Source organism: Crinia signifera, chromosome 3 (genome assembly GCF_055691185.1).
Source record: "Crinia signifera chromosome 3, ASM5569118v1, whole genome shotgun sequence".
Classification (NCBI taxonomy): domain Eukaryota; kingdom Metazoa; phylum Chordata; class Amphibia; order Anura; family Myobatrachidae; genus Crinia; species Crinia signifera.
In genome coordinates, this window is record NC_139219.1 from 190,680,326 (window position 1) to 190,699,474 (window position 19,149).

General features: G+C 41.8%; 1 protein-coding gene across 4 annotated transcripts in view; it reads left to right on the top strand.

Moving 5' to 3' along the window:
* UBE3D (ubiquitin protein ligase E3D) overlaps positions 1-19,149 on the top strand; it is a 181,669-nt gene that overhangs the window by 35,104 nt on the left and 127,416 nt on the right. The window lies entirely within an intron of this gene.

A 19,149-nucleotide genomic window follows, 5' to 3' on the forward strand; every position in this document is an offset into this window, starting at 1 on the left:
AGCAGTGGTTCCCAACCCTGGTCCTCAAGTACCCCCAACAGTGCATGTTTTCCAGGTCTCCACACAGAATCACAAGTGACATAATTAGCTTCACCTGTGGATCTTTTAAAATGTGTTTGAATAATAAGTGCACCTGCTGGGTGACCTGGAAAATATGCACTGCTGGGGGTACTTGAGGACCAGAGTTGGGAACCACTGTTTTAGAGAAAAAAAGGCTCATTTTGTAATGTGAAGTATACCAATTTCAGGCAGAAGGGATTTTGGAACACAAGTAGGATCCCAGTCCCAGCTCAGTACCCCCTTTCACACAGGAGATGAAAATCCCAGGGCAAGCATTTGGATTTGCTGGGGCAAGCTGGCTTAACCCGGGTCACAATTGGCTGGGCTTCAATTGTTGTTGATACAAGGCTTAAATCCCCATCAATTTGCCCCCTTTCAAACAGAGAAAGCACTGGGGTTGACCCAGCTTTCCCCAGCATATTACAATGTCCTTTGTCTAAAAGAGGTACTACACTATTTTCTAAACTCGAACTAGGTTCTTATCCTTATTTATTTGTGTGATAATTAATCACTGTGAATATCGGACGTCTATTGGGTAGCTATTAATAAAGTAAGCTCAAAATTTAAGGCTTATGGGCCTGGATTGCAATATGAACATCTTTCTCTAATGGGCAAAATTGTGTGCACTTCAGGTTGAAAGTGCAAAGAGAGTTAGATTTGGGTGGGGTGTGTTCAAACTCAAATCTAAATTACAGTGTAAAATAAAGCGGCCAGTATTTATAACTCACCCAAATCTAACTCTCTCTGCACATGTTACATTTGCCCACCGGGTGCCGGATGACCTCCCGACAGTTGGTATTCTCCGTATACTGACATCGGAATCTCCAATGTTAAATGCCCGACAGTCGGGATCTCGACTTACAGGGGCTACTCAACCTCTTGGATCACCATAGAGGTAGACTAGAACCTGTGGTGAGCACAGCAAGCTCCGAGCCCCGCAAGGGGCTTCACTATGCTAGCAACCTTGTCATAGTACTGGAAGTCAGGATTCAGATGTTGCTATTCTGACCATCAGAATCCCGACTGTCTGACCGCCGTACCCCTTCTGCCCCAGCACATGTTTTTTTTCCATTAGAGAAATAGTTTGCAATCGATACGGATTTAGGCCCTATGTCTGTAATACAAAATAATTGCTATATTGTGTGTTTATAAATGTGTGTTACACATATACAGAACTGGGAATACCATCATTATGACTTGGCAGTGTAGTTGTGTACATTGCTACCAGATGCGTTGGTGTTATGTCAGGGATGAGTGAATACAGAAAATCATGTTTTCCAGGAGACTGTACAGCAGCTGGTATGATCCAGAGAACACTCTGCACTTGTCTTTGTCATTGTCAGTTCTGCTGCTTGGACTGATAATTTAAATGTAATCCAGTTTGTAAAACTTCTTCAGATATGTTGATTTATGGCCAGTGTTAGAGTAATTGAATCATCACTTCATTGCCATTACAGAGGGAGTCTGCCTTGCTTTGTAACACTCGATTTTGTTTTGATTAAAGACGATTCGGAGAGTATACAGTACTGACAGATGTTGTGCTTGGTAATATATGGATGAAAATGAATAAGGAGGTGGTGCTGTTAATACAACAAAACACAAAGGCAACCAGAGGCAGCAAACCAAACGCTGGGCATTGCACAGCTATTCTTATGTACAGTGTTTTTCTTATTTTATTCTAATTTTGTTTATATGTTTTGCTTTTATTTATTTTTTATTTTTACTTTTTTGTAGACTGTAAATGGCAATAATGTTAACTTTAAGTATAAAATGCATTTGTGTTTTTGTGATTTATGGAGAATTAAATGATTAATACAGAACACTTCTGTTCTAGCGAAATGTTTTTGTACACTCCAAATTTCCATTAATAAGGAAGTTGCTTGAAATGCAATTTAAAGACTACATTTACAAAGCACATAAGTGTACAGACTAGAAATGTATTGGTCCCAAAGGAGTACCATTACCAATAATGTGTGGTAATGCAGCTCCAAAGATTGCTTTTTGGGCACTTTTCTAGTAAGGTAGGAAGGAATTTCTGAACCTCAGCTATAGAATTTCCTAGGAAAATAAAGCATCTCATTTATCTTTCATGTAAACGCATACATGCAAGACCAGTTAATAATGGTAAATGCATAGGTCATTGAATAGCCATTAGTGAAAAATGTAATGTACGATGAATAAAAAAAGATTGGATATAAAAAGTCAAGCTTGTATGTGGTGGGGGGGAAGGGGAGTCAGAAAAGCTTAACATTGTATCCCAAAAGGGAGAAATAAGGAACCATGGACAGAGGAGCATCGCCAGTAGGTGTACAGCTGTGTACATCTTGCACAGTGTGTCAGGGCATTTATTTTATGTCTATATGCCTGAGTAACAAGGTGAACTAAGAAGACCAACTGAACATTATTTTCCGCAAGTCTCCCCCTCATCTTCAATTATCTGGCTTTAGTAAAGGACAGTAAATCAGAAAGGTGATCCTTAAGAGAGATCTTCCATATCTAGAAGATGGTGTTAGTAGGGGCATATTAGACCGCGGAGATTTGCTCTAAATGTGCAATAACTCTTTACAATCCATCAAGCACAGTTAACAAGATCTTAGAGTGCTGTATTTGCATGTATCTTCATTCTGCAGATGATAACGGTCTTCGTCAACCATTGAATTACAAAAAGGGTGCAGTTTCTCACCAGCTGTCCAACTCAGAAAATTTACAAGTTTCTAAAAGCCTCAACGTTAGGACCCAGTACAAATTTGGAATGCAAAATAAATCAAATGAAAGGTTGTAGAGGACAATAGACTAATGCTTTAAAGGAATTTCAAACAGTTAATAGTAGGAATAATAATAGAATATGAGAACCAAAGCAAGTCTGTTAACCATAGTCCTAAGACTATGTATAGCCTGCTTCTCTAACATTGTCCATTTTTCTCGTAAAGTATATCTAGTTTTTATCAAGAGCACTTTCCACTCTAGATAAAGGCTGTATTCAGAGACAGTATATCCAGGATCAATGTAAATGTAATCTGTATGGGAATAGCCTATAGTGTAGTAGGAATAAGAGGAGGCAGTGTTTTCTGTCCCATATAATTTCATCTAAGATCTTAGGAAACCAGTTCATCTTAAGGGCCATGAACCCCCTGAAACAAAAGAAGGGTTTAACTTGTCAAGATTGGTGATCAATGAATGGTTTAACTAAAGGATGGTTGAAATGTACCTGGAACAGAGAGCCCAGTTCTCTGGTGATGACCACCACTTGGTACTTCAAGCAAGACTGATGCCAAAGCTAGTGTGAGAAGATCCAAGTCATTTTTTTAATCAAGTATTTTTATTAATGCTTTTCAAAACATAACAAAATGCAATAAAATAAAGAAACCTTAAATAACAAAATTTCTTGTATTTCCTAAGATAGAAAGACAATGAGCAAATTAGCTTCAGATGGCAAATAGTGGTACATACGGAACAGTAGCAAGTCACATTAAGTACACCATTTGTATTGAAATTCAACCCTATCACAAAGTAATAAACTTTAAAAGGTCAAAAACAATCAGCAGGATTCAAATACTGTAATTAGAAAATATGATTAAAGCAGCTCCATGCAGATAAAAATTATGTGGATAAAATATAAGTAAGCATGCAGACAGCTAGGTGGGGGTCAAAAAACAAGTAAACCGGGATAGATCTGTCAACCGGGTCAAGAAAGAACTGTGAATTCTGCCAGAGATCCCATACTTTGTCATACTTTTGGGTGTATTTGCATTTTGAATACATAAAACGCTCATGGGAGAGGGTAACCTTAACTAACGCAACCCAGGAGAAATGGAAGGGTGGCACAGAGCTCATCCAGGTACATGTAATACATGGGTTAGGGTCAGCAGATTATTTACATATAATCTTAGATAGGTAGAGTCCAAAGCAAACACACATATACGAGGGGACATATGGGGAATAGATATACCTGTGCTTCCTACACTAGAGGTCACAGCTTGGCAGAAAGAGACCACCCAAGGGCACTGCCCCAAAAGGTGCCAGAAGCCAGCTGCAGCCTCTGAGCATTTAGGACAAGTGCCTGATGATAGGCCTCCAATTCGAAGCAGTCTATGTGCAGGATGTACAATTTAATTTGTTGGAACCTAGCATATGCCGTAACACGCTTAGGCAAACTAACAATACAATCCCATTCTTCATCATCAAGTACACCCACATCAAGCACCCACTTATCATCCAGTGCACACAAACCATTTGTCCCAGAGAAGGAGAGTAGGGAGGAGTACAGAACCAAAACATTTTTGTGTTGTGTTATAATACCTGCTAATGTATTTACAGATGTTTCAGTAAATTGAGGAGCACCGCCCCTCCTCTTCTGCGCATTCACAGCATGGTGTAGTTGAGGTAGCGATAAAAATAATGTCTATTGATACCATATGTAGTAGCCAAAGATTTAGAAGAGTGGCGAACCCCCTCCTCGAATAACTGACCCACTGCGAAGACACCTAGAGACACCTAGCCCGGACTACCTTCCAGAATACGAAGTTCAGCAAAGGACATATCCATCCACATAGGAGATCGGTGATCAATAGTTAAACTTCCCAAAAGAGCCCCAACCGCCACCTAAATTCTATGAGCTTGTTGAAAAAAAGAGGGGGGGCAAAGAGGTAGGAGCCAGCAGAAAATGTAACGGCAAAAACAGGAGATTCCAGTAATAACCATGTGTAACCAGTTACCCAACTGAGCCAACTATGCAGCAAAAAATAGTACAAAATCTTAAGGCATTTTACTACAAGTGAGTACATAGGGAGAGTTTATATAATTACTTTTAAAATAATAACTTCTTCATCCGAATAAACAATGAGACCAGTATTAGTATTAATAACATCTACAGTAAGAGCGAATTTAAGTTTATTACAAAATCCAGAGATATAAGAGTTAAGCCTAACAGACCATGGTATAGCTTCCATGTAGAAGACAATCATTAATGGGGAGAGTGGCACCTTAAACAAAAAATGGCAGGCATTCCACACCTTTGGCAAACTCGGGAGTTATTACATATGCCCCTAGATGTTCATTGCGCTACGGTAGAGGAGACGCTCAAAGTACCTTGTGGTCGCACTGTCCCCCAGTTGCTTCCAGGTCTGTATATAGCAAGGTGTCCATGCAAGGAGCCTGTGCAGCTGACCAAGAGGAGATGTTGATTCGGCAGAAGCAAGTTCAGACTTTTCCAGCTGCTGGCAAGAAGGCAGAGGTTTAGGTTACAACTAGGGTTCACTGTGTCCTTTGGAGCAGAGCTGGTCTCTATAAACAAGTCTGGCACCTATATTAGTGAGCTAGGTGCAGAGTCCCAAACACTAAAGGTACCCATAGACTAGTCCGATTTGCCCACTTTTTACCCGATTCCGATAGAAATCGAGCCGAGAAATTGGGTTAAAAGTGGCCAAATTGGATGTGTTTGACATCGGATCTGATGCGCGGTCCTGTGCACTTCTGAATTGGAGATAGGTCCTGCAGCAGGACCTACTTTCAACTCTGAACCCCCTCCCGGCAGTGGGGAACGGGGTCACGTGGTATATCACATGTCATAGGACCACATGCGATCCTGCCGGCCGGGAAGGTCCAGGTGTATTGGCTGGCAAGAAGTCGAAGCAATGTATGGTCACTTTTAGAAGCAGGGGACCTGCAAGATTAGGCCCTCGCTGGTAGGGTCATGCTCTCTGGGAAAAGAGCGCATCTTGAGCTGTAAAGGACAGCTGAATAGGTATTGTACTGTTTTTATAGGTTAACTGGAGCTTCTGCTAGGTGTATCATGTTCTAATGTAATCAAGAGCTCTGGAGTACGCTAGCACTATATAAATAAATGTTGGCAAGCAGTTTTAATGTCTATGTCAGTAAATAATCATTTTACTATTATTTATTATTTAGAGCTGGTCTGTGAAATACTGTCAACCCTAAAAGAAATGAATTTTGAGGTATTTAAACACATTCTATAATTTAAAAGTTGGTGTCCTAACATATAAACTTTTAAGTTGCCATATATTCCTTGTTCATTATTTAATTTTTCATGTGGAAACCTATTTTCCCACATACGTTTTTCAATATAGCTATTCATTATTTTGGTAAAATATGAGACATCACTGATCTTTAGTGCTTCGCATGCAGCTTTTGAAGTCTATTCAGTTTGAGTAGTGGGGTCTGTTTGGCTCACCAGATGAACAAGGCATTTAATTTTTTTCATTGCTACTAATTACTAAAAAAAAGTAGCTGTGGTAGGCTTGAGGGATAACTTCTCCAAATGTAATTGCTTTAGTGTACATGATTTGGATCAGCCAAAAGATCAACTTAAATTTTGTAGGCAGTGAATAATAAATAGCCCTCAAAGAGCAGCACTTATGACAGGTGATATATCTTCTCAATCAGTGAGGGGAATTACATTTATGACAAAAGGTACAAATTGCCATTGCTGCTGCATTTAAACACCAGAAACCCAACCAACATTTGAACCCTTTGAGCACTCTGATTTGCTCACACGTGCTCGCTACCCAGTGGGGTACTGAATATTTTTTAGATAGTTCCCGCTGCCATTGGCTGCCGTGAATATTTGGCTGGGCGAAAAGATTCCCCTCAATTGAATTTCCCTCTGTAAGTATATTTCCATATACTTCTTGTTTGCAGCACAATGAAAAGCAAATCTGAGATTTCTGTATTAAAGCTCATGCACTGGTTTTACAGCTCCACCATGCATACATTTATTAGACTCTTGTGCAAATTGCTAAATCAAATAAACAGTCCTTTATGTTTAAAAACAAAAGGTATCAATTGTAAGATTTATGCCTTTTTTGCGGTGTTCTGTTCCATGGCTGTTGTCATCTCAAAGCTATATTAATGTACAGCAACGCTTGCCAAAGTGGGAGCCGTGTAGGAAATAAAGTAATGAATAAGCTATGTTTGTGTTTCTTTTCCTACCTCACATGGGGCCTTATTCTGGTCTGTGCGGACGGAGCCGAATATGCGGCCAGGACAGTGCGTCCTAAACCCCGCCTTTTGTACGGATCGCTCACTCCGTCCGAATGCGGTAAGAAGCTGTCCGAACGGACCGCAAGTGTATTTCTCATGAATACACCTCCTCCATCTCAGGGAACCTCCCCCATCATTCGATGGTCGCAGACCATCGAATGCAGGACCGAGTGGTCAGGCAGCTCCCGCAACCTCAGACCACACGGGCATTTCTTCGTGCAAAAGCAGGGATCTGGGCGGGCAGCTGACATCCGGCAATGTCATATGTCCGCCCCCTACACGTGCGTCACGACCGCATTACCATACGTACGCCCAGCGTTTTCATGGGAACGCCCATGAAACGCGGGGTGTAAACATATGGTAATGAGCCCAAACAGCCCTTCACGCCCCTCTCCAACCCCTGTTCGTAGTGTACACATTTCATGCGGAATTTGGACATGCGTCCCGTTCGCACATGCGCAGAGACGCCTCTGCACATGCGCAGACACAAAACATCGGCGGACCGACCGCACGCGGACATTACCGCACCAACCAGAATAAGGGCCATGGGGCCTTATTCTAGTTCACTCTTTCTGAGAAAATCCTTCTTAGATGGACAAAACCATGTGCACTGCAGGGGGGGGGGGGGCAGATGTAAAATGTGCAGAGAGAATTAGATTTGGGTGAGTTATTTTCTGTGCAGGGTAAATACTGAATACTGACTGCTTTCTTTTTACACTGCAATATAGATCTCACTTTGAAGTAAAACCCCACCCAACTCTAATTCTCTCTGCACAAGTAACATCTGCCCCCCTGCAGTGCACATGGTTTTGTCCATTTAAGAAGGATTTTGTCAGAGTGAATAAGGCCCATGGTGAGAAGCATGGGAAATGCTTCTCAATAGAAAATAAAAATCAACACAATGAATTAAATGAAGTTAGGGATGTTTTAAGAGTGTTATCTAAAGTTCAATTTTATGTTGTTTTTGAAAACCACCACTTAGCAAATGTCATTTTTATATGTGAGTTTGAAACCGCTGTCAATTGATGGCAATTTCTATTTTCGGAAGTTGTTGTCAATAGGCGGCTGTTAGTTTTGGGTAGAACAGATACACTTAAATAAAAAAAAGTGCACTTTAAAGGAAGCCTTTATAATTCTGAAGGCTGATAGAGAGTCTGTGTTCCAGAGGATGAGGACGCATCAGCAAAACCAGGGTGGAGGAGAGATGTTGCTCACATGTGGTGTAGAGAGTGAGGAAGTGTATACAGAAATTAGGTTGGAGATGTAGGACTGAGTGGTTTAAGGCATTAAAAGTTAAGGTGAGAGGTTTTATGTAGATTCTGAGGGGTAGATTTATTAAGCTCAGTGAAGTGATAAAGTGCCTGGTTTTTATCTCGGGCCAATGAGCTCCTACCTGTCATTTTTCAAACCAAGCCTGTAACTTCACATTTAGGAGCTGATTGGTCGGTGTTAAAAAACAGACACTTTCTCACTTCACCGAGCTTAATAAATCTGCCCCTGAGTGAGATAGGGAGCCAATTAAGCATATTGCAAAGGAGTTGACAACAGCCTTATGGTTAAAGAGCAAAATGAGATCAGCAGAGGTGGTAATAGATTGAAGTGGAGAGAGGGAGGAAGAAGACAAAACAGGAAAAATAAGATAACGAATAAGCGTTTTACTGGTATTAGGGGTAAGAAATAGCCAGACTCTGGTGAATGCAGCAGGATTGGAGTCTGAGGGGTACATTTACTAAAGCTTCTAAAAATTAAAAGAGATGATGCCTATAGCAATCAACATCTGATTCTGTCTATCATTTTCTCTTTTGAAAATGATGGACATAAACGGATTGGTTGCTATGGGCAATATCACCTTTTCATTTTTAGAAGGCTTAGTAAGCTTACCCCTGAATGTACAGAGTAAGGACCAATAGATGATATTATTAAAAGAGTAATGTTATCAAAAGAGTGGAAGAGGAAGAAGGGCTCTGCAATAGGGAAAAAACTGTAAGTTTAAACCTGACCATGTTGAGTTACATCAAGGAGAATGAAGAGAGAGTGTGTGACATTTAAATTTAGCCGCGAAAAGGTCATTCATTTCCTTGGTGAGGGCATTTTCAGTGGATTGTAAAGGTGGGCATACATCGAGCAGATTTGGGCCAATTTCGATCAATCGCCTCGTTAAATCGGACCAAATCATTTCTTCATGACATGGCGTCGGGTCCAATGCGCGGTCCTGTGCGTATCGGACCGGCGGGACATAAGATCCATCGCAATCGGACACATCAGTGGCACATTGCGGGTGTGGCATCCGCTTCTAGTGGCAGTCGGCGAGCAGCTGATGGCGGCGGGGTCGGGCAGCGGACCTTCCAAGCAGCGGCTGGGAGCTACGGTAGCGACATTTGCCGGGAGCTGGGGCGGGATGCAGAATTTTGAAGTGACTGGCCTGATGTTTATTGGCTGAGAGAATTCTCTCAGCCAATCAGATGCCTTCCATCTGATTGGCTGAGAGAATTCTCTCAGCCAATGAACATCAGGCCAGTCACTTCAAAATTCTGCATCCGCCCTAGCTCGCGGCAAATGTCGCTACCGTAGCTCCCAGCCGCCGCCGTTGTTTCTTGCAAGGTTATGCTGCCCGCCCCCACCAGCATCTGCTGCCCGTACCCCTAGCAGCTACGGGGACCATATAGTTGCATTTTGCCAGGCGCCCACCCAAATCAGGGACATGCGATTTCCATGCGATCAAATCGCATGCAGATCGCATGTGAATAAAAGGTAGATCAAAAGCAAAATCGGATAAAGCCTCCCAGGGGAGAGGCAGCAGAATTTCAAGGGAAAACTAGTCAGATTTGTGGTCAGATAAATCTGGCTCAATGTATGCCCACCTTAAGGGATGGAAGCCAGGTTGAAGAGGGTTAGGAAGGGGGTAGAAAGGAATGAGGTGAGGTGGACCATACTCTCAAGATTAGAGACCTATGGAAGGAGAGGGTGAATCCTGGAAGTGGGGTTAAGGACCACAAGGTAAAGGTGAATATAAGGTAGAAAAGACAGAGTGAACCCTGGGAGGGATCAGGGGTAGGACTTATATTTTTCTGTACTGCACAGTGAGGACAAGCATAATAGCTAAAATTTGGCAGCAAGAAGTGTACTGTACTGCACTGTACTTTCTACCTACTGTACTGCACTGTACAGCAATGTCAAACTGGAGTGATGAAGAAATCATGGCGTTGCTGCAGATCGGGGGTGAGGAGGAAATCTGTAGACAAATCACAGGCACAGTCAGGTCATATCAGTAAAATATAAGCAGCATCTGGCTTTATTAGGACCCAACATCAAATATTCCCCAGCCCCCTCCTTTGTATGGACATCACCCCCTCCTTTGTTCAGACCTCAGAGACTAATGAAGTACTTTAAAAATGACATCACACTGGTTTGAACATGGGTGACCCGGGTTGAGTAAAAATGCACCAACCCTGCACTAACCCGTGTTCTAAATGTCTCGGACCCGGGTCTGATCCGTGTTCAAAACCTGGGTTCAACCCTGCTTTTGTGATCTGAAAGGGGTATCAGAGATGCAGCCCTAACTTGCAATAGGGATCTATGGAGGAGCCCCACTACTAGAAGCCAGTTAACTGATGAGGAGGCTGTGTCGGAAGTGATGGATCAGTGTTGATCAGTAGTGGATTATAGCTTTGACAGCACATTACTGGTCACACCTGCACTACTGGTGGCTTTTTCATGATAGTGCTTTTATTGCTAGCATTTTATTGGGAGACATTGCTAATAATGTTAATTGATGCCCATTATTGTAACTGATGACGTTACTGGGCATTACTATGTAATTAAAATGTTAATGCTCCATTGAGGAAGGGACTGATGAGAATGTTCAAATATTTTCTCTCTGTAAAGTGCTGCGGAATATGTGTGCATTATATAAATAACTTTTAATAAAAAATTAGATTGTACATTACTGTGGTAGTATATTATTTAGTATTGCTGTTGTGCATATAATTGGACATTTTAACTATTAGTGGCTTATTAATTGGCATTGCCGTTTCATCAGAATTATCAGTATATTCGTGTCGACATGATTACAGTGGATACATTTCCTAAAACATGAGAAGCTTCCCCAGTGTCCTGAACATTATTGTAATTTTTTTTATTCTATCCAGTTGATGAGAAAGCACCAAACACTATGGGGAAAAGGTGTTCCCAGGATAAGTTTATTTCTCGGTCTACAAATAATACCTTGCACTCTACAGGCATTTTGTAAATAAATAAAAATAACAACCACTGTCAAAATGCTGACATTTAAAATGTCGACATGTCAAAAAGTAGCCTTTTTTGGTGTCTGTTGACATAGGTCGACACGGACGCCATATAGGTGTACCGGGTCTCCTCAGCACACTATTAGTCGTGAAGTAAGAACAAGTCCGTTTAAAATAAAATGTCATGTTGACTTTTTGACATGTCGGCATTTTGACTACCTGCCAATGGTTGTCGGTTTTTTTGATTGTCAGTATTTTGACTGTCGGTAAATTGACTGCATCCCGTTAATAGATCTCTCCAGAGTTTTGAATAGATTAGCAATGTGTGCGTGTATGTATCTGTTCAATACTTTATTCCGTTAGCATGGTAAACCATGTATTGCAAACTTCATGCTTGCTTTTATATAACTTGTTTGAACATAACTTTAAATTATTACGTCACTTTAAGAAGCACAGAAACTTTTTAATTGTAGCAATAAAAGGATAGTACTTTCTCCACCACTTTATTTACTCCCACTTCCTGATTTTAGCTATGTACTCTGTATTATTGATTTTTACAATGATTTGAACTGCATTTTCAGCAGAGTGGTTTATAATTCACTTTATTCAGAATGAATGTTATTTGTTGTTACTACTCACAAACCAAATTATCAGTAAGAACATAGCCCCCACTGAACTAGACCCCCCCCCCACACCCCCCATCCACCATATTAACTTACTTGGGAGGAGCCAGGTGGAGGCAGTGGATGGGTGTTGCACTGGGTGGTGAGGTGCTGGGTGGCTGAGCTTCTTAAATGGACCCGGAAGCAGGCTGCAAGAGGGTTCCGGCCTGCGCACCGTGACCTATTGCCTAATCACGCTGCGCAGGCCGGGGTTGGGAACAGCCGGGCACTGCGCATGCAGTCTTATCCCGGGATTGGATACTCCAATCCCGGACATTTTGTGGCCAAATCCCGGGATACCGTCGATCCCGGGATTGGCCACCCTATAGCAGACACGCTCTCTATTAACAGCAATTCCCATGTACTTGTTCCCCACACATAGAAATTTACATTACAACAGATAATACTGATAATTCTATCTGTCCTGGTTTTTAAAAGAAAACTTACTGATTGCATCCTTACCCCACTGTCATACGTACCTCACTCTCATACGTAACCCAGCATCTGGCCCTCCTATCCATAGGCTGTCCCATCTCCCTTGGGGCAGGCCCAGGCTTCTTCCACTTTGAAGAGATTGGACAGTTATATAAATTACGTGAAACAGATGATTTGTCTCCCTTTTATATTCATTGGAAAACCCTGCAGTGCCGTGTTATGAACTAAATTCATTCATGCCTAAGTATCCGCAGGTCACTCGGACTCTAGAGCAGGTGAAGAACTAGAAATTAATTTTCTTTTGACAACAGAATTGAATACAGCATGGCACACTGAACAATTCAATATGTGAAGGAAGATGTCCAATAACACTGCAGGGCTAGATGCAGACTGCCAATACATAACCAACATGTCTAAAGATTTATTATAAGGTCCTCCAGCGAGATAAATATCCTGGATCAATGTCCTAAGTCATTCAATATAGTGGGCTGTACAGAAGATCTCTGTCAGAGCTTTAGCTCTCAGTCACTCAACTCTCCAGTCCTTCCAAAAGCCCACCTTTATCACACTCCTTATCCTCCCATGGGAATGCTCTCCCCAGGAGAGTTAAAAAGCAAACAAAACAAAATCACTACTACTCATCTGTCATTTTTCAGGTGACACCCTGCTTGGACTTACTGTCTGGCATACTGTAGCTCACTTTAAGGAGTCAACAAAGGGACCCATTGTACCTTAAATGACTCAATAGTCGAGTGTCCCTTGAGGTGTACATAAACAATATAAAACTTGGGCTAACATGACTATATTACCTAGTCTGGGTACGCATTAGACAAAGGGCAGTATTCAATGTCAAAGTTCTCCGTGCATGGAGAGCGTTTTATTTCGCTCTCCATGCACTCTCCGTGTTCCGGAGGGCTCTCTGCCACTCCTGCTCCCTCTATTCAATGTGGTTAAGACTCTCCGCCACTCGCGGAGAGTCTTAACCCCTGCAGGGAGCTTTCAGGGAGCTTTCAGGGAGCCGGAAGCAGCCAGAGAGATTAAAGTCTCCCTGGCTGCTCCAGAGGAATGTGGAGAGGAGGGGGGCTCTCCGGGACCCAGGCAGCACAGGCTGCCCCCCCCTATAGCCAGCGGGGGACCCAGTATTCACTGCACCCGTTCGTGCATACTATCGATCGGGTGCAGTGAATATATGAATATGTAATGAGCGGCTCGAGCGCTCCAGCCCCCTGCTGGCTGCACTGTGTAAAAAAAAAAAATTAAATTTTTTTTTTTTTTTTAATTAAATATATATATTCATGTGCTATAAGCACATGAATAAAAATAACATGCCCCTTCACAGAAAAAAAAACTGATTTTTTTTTACACCAAAATTTAAGAAAAAAACCTTTTAGTTTAAAAGTTCACATTCCAGCTCTCCATCAAAAGATGGAGAATTGCTACACGGAGAGACACGGAGAACATCACTTAGAAAGACGGAGAGAATTTCACATTGAATAGGGTTGCTCGCTTTTGGAGAGCAAAATGCTCCGTCCAAGGCGAACAAAGCACAAGTTCTCCACAAAACACGGAGAACTTTTCTCATTGAATACTGCCCAAAGTGTGTACACAGACACCAACATCACTGATGGGTCAACCTGGCATGAGCCACATGAGACATCTTAGTCTAGGGATTCCACTAATCTGCTGAAGAACCGGACTGGAAGCGGTCATCACTGACGTCAAAGACCCACGGAAAAAACATCTGGGTATGCTTGGGTTTCACAAACACACCCACAAAATGCCATGTTTCCACTTTTAATAGCTCGCTTTCTGTCACTTTCTGTCAATCAGACTGCTATGCGTATGGATAATCGACCGGATTGCGAATTCTCTCATTAGCGATTCATGCTGAGATAGGCCCGAATTCACAGCAGCAGAATTGTAAGGGACCAGGCAGCACACTTGCACCAGGCATTTTGCGCTGTGTGGCATATTGAGGCTAAATGTTTTGGGAATATTAGTACCTTTCAAAAGGCCATATAAGAATTTTAAGATTGCCATTTAGTCATTTGCTTAATTTATTTTTCAGTATATGACTAAATGCATTAAATAACAATTTAGAATGTGTGTAAAATTCTTCAATTAACACCACTGTGTATTAGGCCTCAGTCTACTTTTCGAGTTATTGGGCGGGATTCTTTAATAACCCCCACCGCACATCGCCGGCTTTCACATTGTTAATAATCGCATATGCAGTAACATATGCGATTATTAATGCAAAGGCGATGTGTAGCAGGTCTCCGCTCCCTCCCTGACCCCTTACCCTGCGGTGTGCACCTAGAAGGTACCCTGCACCCGGAAGCTGTGCAGGGAGGAGGAGGTAAGTGGTCCGGGCAGCACAGCAGGAGGCTGCCCGGACACAGGTGAGGGGGGTGCGGTGCAGGGGCGGCGTAGGATCCGAAGGACCATAGGCTTCCATGGGGTTACCCATCTAGAACTGGCATAACCACCGCAGCAAAGCCCTGGCGGTGGGGCATTGCTGCATATGAAAATGTGGTAAAATCCCAGAAAACTGGGTTTTTACGGCATTTTTTGTTTGGAGCACCTCACCCAATGTTTTCAGAGAATTAACAGACTTTAACCAGCATAAATTTCTCTTTTGTAATAATGAATTGCTTAATACAAACAATACAGTCACCTTAAAATAAATGTACTGTAAACAATGCATCGTGTATATTATATAGCAATTACTATACTGTTAAAATGTAAGCACTACCGCTTCAGTTGAACAGCTCTGCTGCAGCCTTTCATGCCTTTATTTATCATCTGAGTCTGTAAATCTGTATCCAGACGTCTACTTTGATATCATTGTAATAAGAAAGCTTAGAATGTAGGGTTGAGGATTAAGTGAGTGGAATTTATATGTATAGCTGTAGCTCTCAGTCCCATCTATCACCAAATATCTACCTGTCTTTTAATATAAACATCTGATTCTTACAGACCACACTGGTAACCTGAGGAGTTTGTTTAAAGAAACCATCCATTTAGGATTAAACTTATTTTGCAGGTGTCCCAGACCCCATGACTTTTATAATATACTTTGGTTCATGGTCACTAGTTGGTTGTGATTTTGGAAGGCAAGTCCCACACAATGCTATGGCTCAGGGCTACAATCTCCTATGAGCATACATGGATTAATGTATGGTTCGAAATTAGTTTAGGGTTTTCAAGAAATACCAGAAATTAAAGCATTATGCAGATGGCAACTTATTATGCTTGCCCAGTGGGGCAACATCCTCTATAGGTGTTGCTCCAATCCCCGCTGATGGAACACGTTTCGGAAGGGTTAGTGTACCACCTGGCATCGCGCCACGGCACACATGCCCGCAGCATGCCACACACCCCTAACTTGTCTGAAGACGTCTGAATGGTGAGCAGAAGGCCAGGGACCCTGCTGGGGGGGGGTACCCTGGTTGTTTAGTGCAGCATATACGTGCAGGTTGGCATACGAACCCTCTCATGGGTGATCCCATAACCGCCGTGCGCAAACTGGCAGCGAATAGGTTAAGGGTTGCCTTGTGGCATAGCTTTACCAAGTTTTTATGTAATTTGCCAGTATGAATATTCATAGTAGCTTCGTCGCCTCTACAGGGGGCAGAGCTACCTCAGAGCAGGACCAGCAGTGACTCTGCGCCATTTCCTGCAAGAGGAACAGTGTGCAGCTCGTTCTGGCTCCTCCAAGGCACTCCAGTCACAGGATTCACTGGTACAGGCGTGTTTAACACAGGCAGAGTTGCTGATAAGCTCTTTGCTTTATAGTATATCTGTGTATACTTTCACTGATGACGCCATTACATTCCCACTGGGTCTTTTTGGCGGGTGTGCTTTATTTAATTTCTTTTTTACATTTTGTTTCTATAGTTTTTGCATAAATAAAACTGGGTTTGTTGCAATAAAATGTTCTCATACCATGGTGACACATATCCTCAAAGAGAACTGGAGTTAGAATCCAAGATCTTTTCTCTGTGTCAAACAAACATCAATGCTGTTTTGAACGAGCAGTCACATTTGTACATACATACAGTAGAAATGTTAATTCTAAACAAAAACATAGGAAATTCAAATGTATATTCACCTGGTGCAAAAAGGGGAAAATGTCCTGTGTAACTGTGCAGTATAGTTATTGGACATTGAGGTTATGTAATCTATGGGAGGGAATTCAATAAGCCACTATGTATTTTGTGCCCAATTGTTTCGTTCCTGCCTACTCCTCGATAAGCCGGCACGTGTCTTGGCCTACCTGGCTTTGTGCTTCTCCTGCCCCAGTGTCTTTTTGTAAGAAAATGTTTTGTTTTGTTTTTTGTAGTCCAAAGAAAATATTGGAGAAACCTCAGTATAATTCGCAGATGTTTCTCAACAAAGCATGTTTCAAGTTATACTGTCAACAGCATTAAAACAATTTATACAGCATTTTAACCTGGTCTGTAGCGTGAAACCGACATACTGCTGCTCAAAGTGACATTATCAACAAGGTCGCTGTTGACATATCATATATACATTTTTCTAAACCGGTTAGTGGGTGGGAATCAAAGGGGAGCAGCCAGTACACCCAGTTCAAAGTTATAGATGTGCCGGTCTCCTGCGGATACCCTCTAATACCCCAATGTCTTGAGACAATCCCAGTATCCCAGGACTACGTAAAAAGATTTACCGGTAGGTATTCAAATTTTATTTTCTATACTCACCCCTCAGGATACTCTCATCCAACTGGAACCCACACTGAGATTTTCCTGCAATTGTAGGCCTACAAACAGGAACTAAGGTGTGGGGGACTAGGACAGCAGATATCTTCTACGTCCACCATATAAACAGTGGATAGCTGAGCCATGCTCACTCCCCCCAACAACAGCCACCTATAGATAAACCGTCAATCCATTGTGAGGTTTTAATCCCCCAAGATTCTGTGTTTGTTGTAATTTAATTTAAAAAATCTTAGGGTGTTTTATTTGCCTATATGACTTTTGAGAATTCTTTTTTCAGTTGTAATAGATCCCTTTTACTTGGTATAATCTGGAGCATCTGTAATATGTGGGAAGTATATATATATTTATATAAGTGACATCTGCCAGTGTAAGTTTTTGGTAGGTGTGTCCATTCCTTAAAGACTGTAAAAAAAAATAGAAATCAGGGAACATAATTAATTTCATACAATTTGGATTGATGGTTAGGGATTTTAATTCCTAGATATGTTACAGTCCATTTACTGTAAATGTGAAAGAGGACCCGCATCCACGTTTAGCGTCATTAAAAAAAGGCTAATTCTTTGTTTTTTTTGTGTGTAATTAATAGTAAACCGAGTCAGATATTTTAATGTTTCCAGCAGATTAGTCACATGTGGCAAAGGCCGAAAAATATAATCGGCAAAGGCCGAAAATGTTACCTCATTCTGAGCTAAGTGAATGTCCTTCCATCTCCTTATGTGCAAAATTACAGAAATTAGAGGTCCAGGGCCAGATTAAATAAGAGTGGAGGCAACTGTCATCCCTGCCTCCTGCAAAGCAGCAGGTATTTAAGCATTTATAGTGATTAAAGCCATGGTACAATGATATACTGTATCATCTGAAAAACGTGAGTGAATGTCAAGCCAAACTCCTGAACTTTAAATAGTCTAGGCAAATGAGCCCAGGAAACTCTGTTAAATGCTTTTTCTGTGTCACAGCTAAGAATAACATTTTCCTTTGCTTCATGTGTCTTTATCATAGCAGCTAAAAGTGTTCTAATGTTATGTACAAAATGCCTATTCCTAAGAAATCCAGTTTGTGCTGGATAAAAAAGTTTGCTAAGAATTAATTTGAGGCAAGATGCTATTATCTTAGTAAATATTTTGTATGCTGAAACTAATGTAGGGTCATTTTTGGGTTTAGGGAGCAGTATGACCCATGCAGTGTTAAAATCTAGTGGAGCTAGGTTTCCTTCCATAATAGAATGAAATGATAAAACATAATTTGTGTGGAAAGTATTTTGTATTAAGTTGCCATAAAACAGTTAGGGCCAGGTGTTTTTCCAGTAGGTAAATATTTTAGGTACTTGATTGTAAGCTCCTCAGAGCAGGGCCCTTTTCCATCCTGTTGTCAAAGCCCCTCTTCTCTTCACATTTCACTCACAGCTCTCCCATACTCAGTGACCATCTTTGTCCACATACTTTATACTCATCTCCATCATTGGCTACAAGCCTCTAGTAGTACTGTATGTTGATTGAGTCCTCACTACTTATATTTAAGCTGTAATGTGTATTAAACTGTGGCTCTCTTTACCTGTACTCTATTTTTGTTATTTATTCAATGTAATACTAAGTTTTGTCTGCCTGTACTGTTCCTTTGTACGGCACTGCGAAACACTTGTGGCGCCTTATAAATAAAATTATAATAATAATAATACTTGTGTAGTTTAACGGCGGCAGTAACGTAGTCAGCGTAGTGTCCCTGTCAGAATCAGTGTAGTGTTCCCACAGCTAGCGTAGTTAGCATAGTCCGCGTCCCTGTCAGTATCAGCGTTGTGTTCCCGCAGCCAGCGTAGTTAGCTTAGTCCGCGTCCCTGTCAGTATCAGCGTTGTGTTCCCGCAGCCAGCGTAGTTAGCATAGTCCGCGTCCCTGTCAGTATCAGCGTTGTGTTCCCGCAGCCAGCGTAGTTAGCATAGTCCGCGTCCCTGTCAGTATCAGCGTTGTGTTCCCGCAGCCAGCGTAGTTAGCATAGTCTGCGTCCCTGTCAGT